Source organism: Pterocles gutturalis, unplaced genomic scaffold (assembly GCF_000699245.1).
Source record: "Pterocles gutturalis isolate BGI_N339 unplaced genomic scaffold, ASM69924v1 scaffold22844, whole genome shotgun sequence".
NCBI classification, from domain to species: Eukaryota; Metazoa; Chordata; class Aves; order Pterocliformes; family Pteroclidae; genus Pterocles; species Pterocles gutturalis.
In genome coordinates, this window is record NW_010128823.1 from 20990 (window position 1) to 28387 (window position 7398).

Consider the following 7398-nt stretch of genomic DNA (forward strand, 5'->3'; position numbering starts at 1 on the left):
ATTACTTTATAACACTTTTACAGTACAGAATCTATGAAAAATAGCTTGTCAATTGGGGAAGAAGAACTTGACATTTTAGAAAGCACTTGACGGAGTTTACATATTAATATTAAATGCTTTGCCATTGTAAGTTGTCACTGATGCTGAAAGAACAAGGTCACTGAAACGAGATCACTGTCCTGCTGGCTAATGATACTAACTCCTCAGTCATGCTTTCCCCAGGGGAAGCTAGTAGAAGATCCATATCTTAGGTTGGAGTATCTACTCTGTCTTCTAGTACAATAGTTTGTATGAACTTTTAAAAAAGAACAAAATCAAACCAAACCTCTGAATTCCTATTAAGTTTTTCCACTGCAAAATAATTGAGGTATTTGAAGGGGATGTGGTCCAGCTAACTCCTGTTTTCCATCTGGAATTTTCACACCTACTTTTCTGTAGCACTGAATAGTACAGTAGCTGAAAAGGATTAGAGGAAAACATGCTGGTTTGCATTTTATATTGTAGATTGTATTTTGCAAGAAAATAAATTACTTGAGAGAAACTGGCTTTTGTGAAAGATCTCTTACATCTACAAAGCAAAAGTAAATGTGTAGTGTGCTTTTTTAAAAAAAGAAAAGCAGTCATCATCAGTGCATCTTTTAGCAGGAGCACTAAAGCACGTATAGGGGCCAGAACAACTTTCTCCTGTTTACTGAATTACAGGCCATCATTCCATGAGCTTTGAGGAGAAGCCATTATGAAAGTGAGAAAGGTAATGTAGTGCTTCAGGTATTTTGTTATAGTTCTTGTTTAAAAAAATGGATTTGTAGAAAGTGATTATCTGAACAGATCTAGCATCTTGGGCAAAACAGGAATATGTTAGTTTAATTTTAACCTACTTCTGGATATCGAGGTAGTTGGAATTAGTAGAAACATAACCTAAAATAAGTAGGTTTGGGATGGAATTCTGTCTTAATTTTAATTATTAGAGCAACTGTGTAGGACACAACCTGCCCTGTCTACAGACAGTTTTTCATGCAGGCTTCTTCCATGCAGTTCGCAAATAACAGCTTGCAGAATAGAGATGTAGACCCTATTGAAGTACACAAGAGTTGTCAGACACTTCAACAATAGGATTTCATGTTCCTCCACTTCTCTCACAATATTTTCCTCCTCCAGAAATATTCTGCAGCCAAAGCATTTTCTCCTCTATCTTGTAAATGGCTACCTAGAGATGATTTACACTAATGGGTTACCACTTGGATGAATAATACTGTGTGGTGATGTGAGATTTTCTCCTTTCAAATAGTACTTGTTTAGTGGAACTACTTGTTTTATGGACCACCACGCATGATTTCTTTGATCTTAAATTGACATCAACCTGGTTCAGAGCCTAAGAGAGTTAAGTGAAACTTCTGTTCTTCTACGTCCAACTGCCTTGACCTTATTGTGATAAAATCATGATTGCAAAAACATTGAACAATTGCTGATACACAGTATGTTCTTCTTTGGTTGGGTTTTTATCCTTCTAGCTTTAACATCATGATGATAAAAATGTCAGTTTATTGTTCGATTCCTGTTCATGCAAGGGGTGTCAAGTATCCAAAAACCAGACTAATAATAGTTCATAGGACCGTAAAGCCAGTTACTCTGTGTGCTGCAGCGACGTTAAAGTAGGCTGTGTTGACAGGGAGTTTAGCAGATATTGTCAGAGTGTATCACTGAATTATTCAGTGTCACCATTATTTTTGTTCTGCTAATTTTCATGGATTTACTGATGAAGGAAGTGACAGTATGTACACTGTGAGATCAAGACATCCATTGGATTCTTGAAAACAACATGTGGCTGACATAAATGAGCCCTGATTTGCTTGAATAGACTGATTTGCTGCAGGTAGCTGACAGCAAGGTGGTTATGTTAAAACTGGAATTGTTGCGTCATACGAAATCAGGTGTTTGTACACATGCAATTATTTTAAGAAGCAGGACTGGAGAGAGAAAGAGAAAGCTGACGTTTGCAGAAGTAAGCAGGAGAGAGAAACTAAAGGAGAAACTAAGCTTCGCATACTTGTTAGGTACTTAGAAGAAAGAGTAGGGCTTGGGAGGCCCACATTGTGCCTTTGTATCTGTATACTCTAGTTTTTTTCCTTCTGTGCAATGGGACAGTTGTCTGTGCTTGCCAATTCACCCTGATTAAGAGAGGATGTGAGTCTGAAGGCTGTTGTGAGGCACTCTTCCAGAACAGGGAGCGCCTGGTCTGAGCTAACCTAATCTGCTCTTGGAAAGGAGTCAGTTTTGTCAGAGTATTAAGATCAGCCAGAAGAAGGTTTTCTTGTTTCAGAATAAGCCTGTTTTTGCACAGGGTTGTTCAGAAATGGCTATCGTGAAGTAACAGCTCCCCAGTAACTCCACCACATAGGCGATCCTTCAAGAAAGTGATGCAAGACTGTTGGGTGAGTGGTATTATGTCAAACCAAGGATACTCTCAAGCACGAAGGTGTCAGGAAAACTTTCCTACATGAAAGGGAAAGGCACTCTTTACCAGGAGTGTAGTGATAGGACGAGGGATAACAGTTTTAAGCTGAGAGAGTATAAATTCAGATGAGATATTAGGAACAAATTTTTTCCTGTGAGGGTAGTGAGACACTGGAACAGGCTGACCAGAGAAGCTGTGGATGCCCCATCCCTGGAGGTGTTCAAGGCCAGGCTGGATGAGGCTGTGAGCAGGTGTCCCTGCCCATGGCAGGGGGGGTGGAACTGGATGATCTTCAAGGTCCCTTCCAACCGAAACCATTCTATGATTATTCTGTGATTATATGAAAATGAATTTCGTACTTGTCCAGTGGTGCGTAACTCAGCCAATGGTTTGGCTGTTGACATGTCACTGCCTGTCCCAGGCTGAAGGAACCGCCGCTGCTGCTGCTGCTGCCTCGTGGCAGAGCCCTCACCTTCCTGTCAGCAAGAAAGGCTTCCCCTCGCTTCCGGATTTGTAGGATGTTGTGCTCTGCTTTCCCACCGCACGCAGGCCCACAGTAACGGAGGGTATTTCCTGCAGTCGCCACATCCCCAGCCCCAGCAGGTCTCTCAGGCCATGCCTGCATCCCCATGCCTCCGCCGCTGTCGCAGCCCCACATTGCCTGAGCCATCTCCCACCACCTTCTGTCAGTGTCGCTGCCCTGCGGCCTCTCGGTGAGGGCCTGTGGGTCCCCCACTGCAATCCCACAGCCAAAGTGCTCAGAAAAGCATGTTCTGGTTGTGTTTTCATCTGTACCCAGCAGGGACACCACCTTGGGGCCACCCCTAGCAAAGAACATGTGTGCAGCCTCCTTTTTCATCTTCTCCCTGGGAGGCGGAGAAGAGTGAATTTTAAACATAATGCTGCGAGTTCAGTGCTGCTAAGCAGAGCTTGTCTGATTGCAGATGCAGCTGGAGCTCCCGGCTGAGTCCCGCCACAAGTGAGTTAAGAACAAAAGGTCTTCATTGCTCTTATGCAAAGAGACAATTTCTGTGGCAGCTGAGGGCAGCATTAGTATTCATCCCTTGGTCGGTCTGGCAGCAACGCGGCTAACTTGATATTAACTGTGGCACAATGACTGGGTTTGGGGGCTTTTTCTTAATATATATCGCAGGTAGCCAACCAAGTGGCTCTTTAACCTCATTTCCTTGGGGTACCTGCTCTCCTACCCGCTCCAGCAATGGGCCCTGGGTTTTCCTTGCAGTGCTGGTGGTTTATTAAGAGCCACAGGCAGGTTCCCTGCCTGGCTTATTTGTTGTCATGTTGTAATCCTGTATTGGTTTATTTTTCAGCTGACCAAAGTTCCTCTTAAACTCAAGTCATCTGTGTTTACAAACACTTTATTGTGTAATATACTAAAGCTTTTTCCCAGTGCTTGAGCGGGACCATAGATTTGCAGCAGAGACATTTCCACATTATATGCATTAGAAAAGTGTTACCCTAAATGAGTAATGGAAATTATTTCTGCTCCAGGAAGCAAAATGATGCTGAGTGAAAGAGAGGAAGAGAAGATGGTTTATATGGAAACAAGAGGATTATTTCCCTTTGCCCGGGCCCACCGAAAGGCTCCATCCCCTTCCCCCTCGTTGTGTGTCTCGTCGCAGCACGAGGGTGTGCCAGAACATGTTCCCACAACCTTTCAACCCATGCAGCACAGCCTGCAACTTTCCTGGCTATTTTTGTGTATTCCACTCGATTAAGTGCTGAGGACTGTGATAATGCATCCTTTCACCAACAGCACCCAGCGGAATGCAGTCTCAGCTGCTCACAGACTGCTTTTCCAGTTACTCTGCCTAAAAACTGAATTATCAATGGGTTATCCTTCTGATCATAAGGGTGTAAACTGAAGATGTGCTGTTCCTGGCCAGGACTCCAGCTCTTAGTAATCAACTATTATTCTTGTTGACAATATGATTCCTGCTTCTAACCAAAGTCCTTTCCAGGCTGCCTTTGCCTATTATAAAAGAAGTGGCTCATCTGCTGCTGAAGATGAACCACCTCTGGGCCAAAACAGGGCAGCTATTTAATTATACAAAGGTAGAGCACACAGTGGTTTCCTGAACACCTCTGGTTGCATAGCAGTATCTTAGTTTTGCTTCAACTCCTTAGTCTGTTTACCAAATATGCTATAACACTGCTAATGATTTATCCTTTGTAGAAAAGCCCCTTTCTGCTCTGACATCTGCCAGTTTTTCTATTGCTCAGGAACACTCAGATGCTGCAAACCCCACCACCATAGCAAGATTAATACAATCTCACACTGCCCAGGCATAAGAGTTACCCTCAGATCACTGTGGTTCAGATGGCTGAACTTGTCAACACCAGAACAGAGTCTCCCATTTTGGGCTGAGGCGCTATGATACAACCCAAATAAACCATCACAATTGCTCCTGCAATATCATCTGACAGCGACCAAGGCACAACACATCCATCGTGACCGACAGGCAGCCCACTGACAGCACACAACCCCAATCACCTGTTTCACGTTGTATCCTGGTGAATTAAAAAAAAAAAAAAAAAAAAAAAAAAAGACCAAAAAAACCCCAAAATGATAGCCTTCCCATTGAACAGAGTGGGGGAGCATCAGCCACGGCAATGTGGGCAGGATGTGACGGGATCAGAAGTCAGCCCTTTTGGTTCCCACTCATCTCCAGGAGTGCCTGAATCCTTGGGGAGCCTTCATCCCCTGAGCTTCCAGGCAGGCTCTGCAGCAATGTTTGAAAGCAGGAGTTTGTCTTCCAGGGACCTTTGGTACCAGGGAAGATTTCAACATTAAGGCCTATGTCACTAAATGGAGCAGGGGTAAGAGCAGGGAGCCAAAATCAGGATCTGGCCCCACACAGACCTGCAGAGACAAGTGATTTTTTATGCCAAGGTGACCAGCTAGGAGCAGGGTCACGCCGACTGGGAAAGTGCTCTCTTGATGGGCTAGCTCCAGCTCTGGGAGATATATCCACTGAGTCCCACAAGGCAGCCCTGGGAAAGTCTCTGTCCAGGAGCAGAAAATGAGACTGTTCTGGGACCTGCCAGCCACGGCTGATGGGAGTTGCACAGATGAAGGGCCAGACTCCTGCAGATATAAATCAACCAGGCTCCACTGACACTGCAGCTCTGCTTGTTTACACTAACGGAAGGTGTTGCCCACTGTATTTCAGGTGTTAGATTTTAATTTATATTTACTCTCTATCCCACTATAAGGCAAATCACACTCATTGGCAAGCTCTTGGCTGAAAAGGGCATTGCGTTATGCCTCCGGTTTCATTTTAAAAAGCAAAAGCAAAACCTTAACTTAGACTTTCCAAATTATGGTATGAAAATGTATGCCAAACCTATGCTGTAAAAATATTTGGAATGCTAAAAATAGATTGTCATTTGAATAGCTGTTGAAAGGGGAAGCATTCCCAACCAAACCTGGCACGACCAAAGCTGTTTATTTTCCATACACTTATTTCCAAACAGGCTGAGCATGCGGAGCCATCATTTCCTCATAGGGTCGTTGCAAGCCCAGGTACCACTGATGGCAGTTCCTAGTGGAACTGGAGCTGAGTTTCCACTGCTGTCACCTACTTTCTTGGCCAGGCATCCAGTCTGGGCATTGTTGTCATCAACTTTTTCACCAAAGGAAGCTATGAAGGTTGAGTTAATGAGAACAAACACCTCAAATCAAAAAAGACTAGCATCTTCAGACTGAAGCCTATGATACAATTCTGTATTATTTTAAAGGCAGAACTTGCTGATTTATCAGACTGTCAGACAGATCAATGCATGAAAACATTTGCTGCTCTCTCGGTGCCTTATGTTGATGCACTTGCACATGGCTCATTTTCCACCACCGAAGTCACGCTGTGGTAAATCAAATGTTAATATGTAACTCCCTGCAGTATCCTATTGTGGCAGAATAATGATACCTTAGAAGCATTTTTTTCCCAGCTCGACTGTAAGTACCAATGTATTTTTTATACCTCTACAATCAATATTCATCTTTAAATATGAGAGACCTGCAGCACTTCTCATGAAAGCATTTCAGAGGGCCAGAGCATGGGGGAAGTAGAAGGCCCATGTTGTGGAGAGGGGAACGGATGCCAAGAGGAGTGGTGAAGACAGTGTTGTGTGTACCTGACAGAAAGGATGAAAAGCAGTAGATACATTTTCTTACATTATTCTTGTCTGATTTAAGCCTCAAACCATTTGTACCACATCATTAGCAAGAAAAAGATCTGCTGCCAGTACACTTTGAGTGTCTTATATGGTATCTTTTGTGACCGTATTTGTGTGCATGTTTCTAAATAAAATCTCCTCTGCAGCAGACTGCAACAGTCAGATTCACACTTTTTCAAGGCAAAAAGCTCCACCTTTGTTCTTTCTTAGCAGTATGCCTCACTTAAATTGAGGCTGGCTTTTTGATGGCTGCCCGAGGTGGTTGCTCTGTGTGCTAGGAGAATCATTTCAAAAGGCTGACTTGTTCCAAAGTGCACCAGAGGAATGTGAGGAAGTGCACTGGCAAGGGAAAAGATAAACAGTGCAAACAAAAAGAGCAGTTTAATCTTGCTCAGCTGTATCTCAGCTGCAGTTCTACTTTCTCTGGGCAGCTTTGACACAACCACGATGCAAGTGGCCGACTGGGAAGCGCAGTTTGCAGAAGTGCACAGCCCCACCTTGAAACAGAAAAACTGAAACACCCACAGAAAGAGAAAATATTATCTCACTGGGCCATAATACACAACAAAATTTTCCTCTACCATGGTTGCAATTTGTTGCTAGCCTCATATTTCTGTATATACCGCATATAGCAGGAAGCAATGGGCTGCGTTCAGGCTTAACCACAGGTAATGATTTTTGCTTAGCAAGCCTGCGGATGAGTCATTAGACCTACCAGCTGGAGCGCTGAGTACTGCTTCACACCA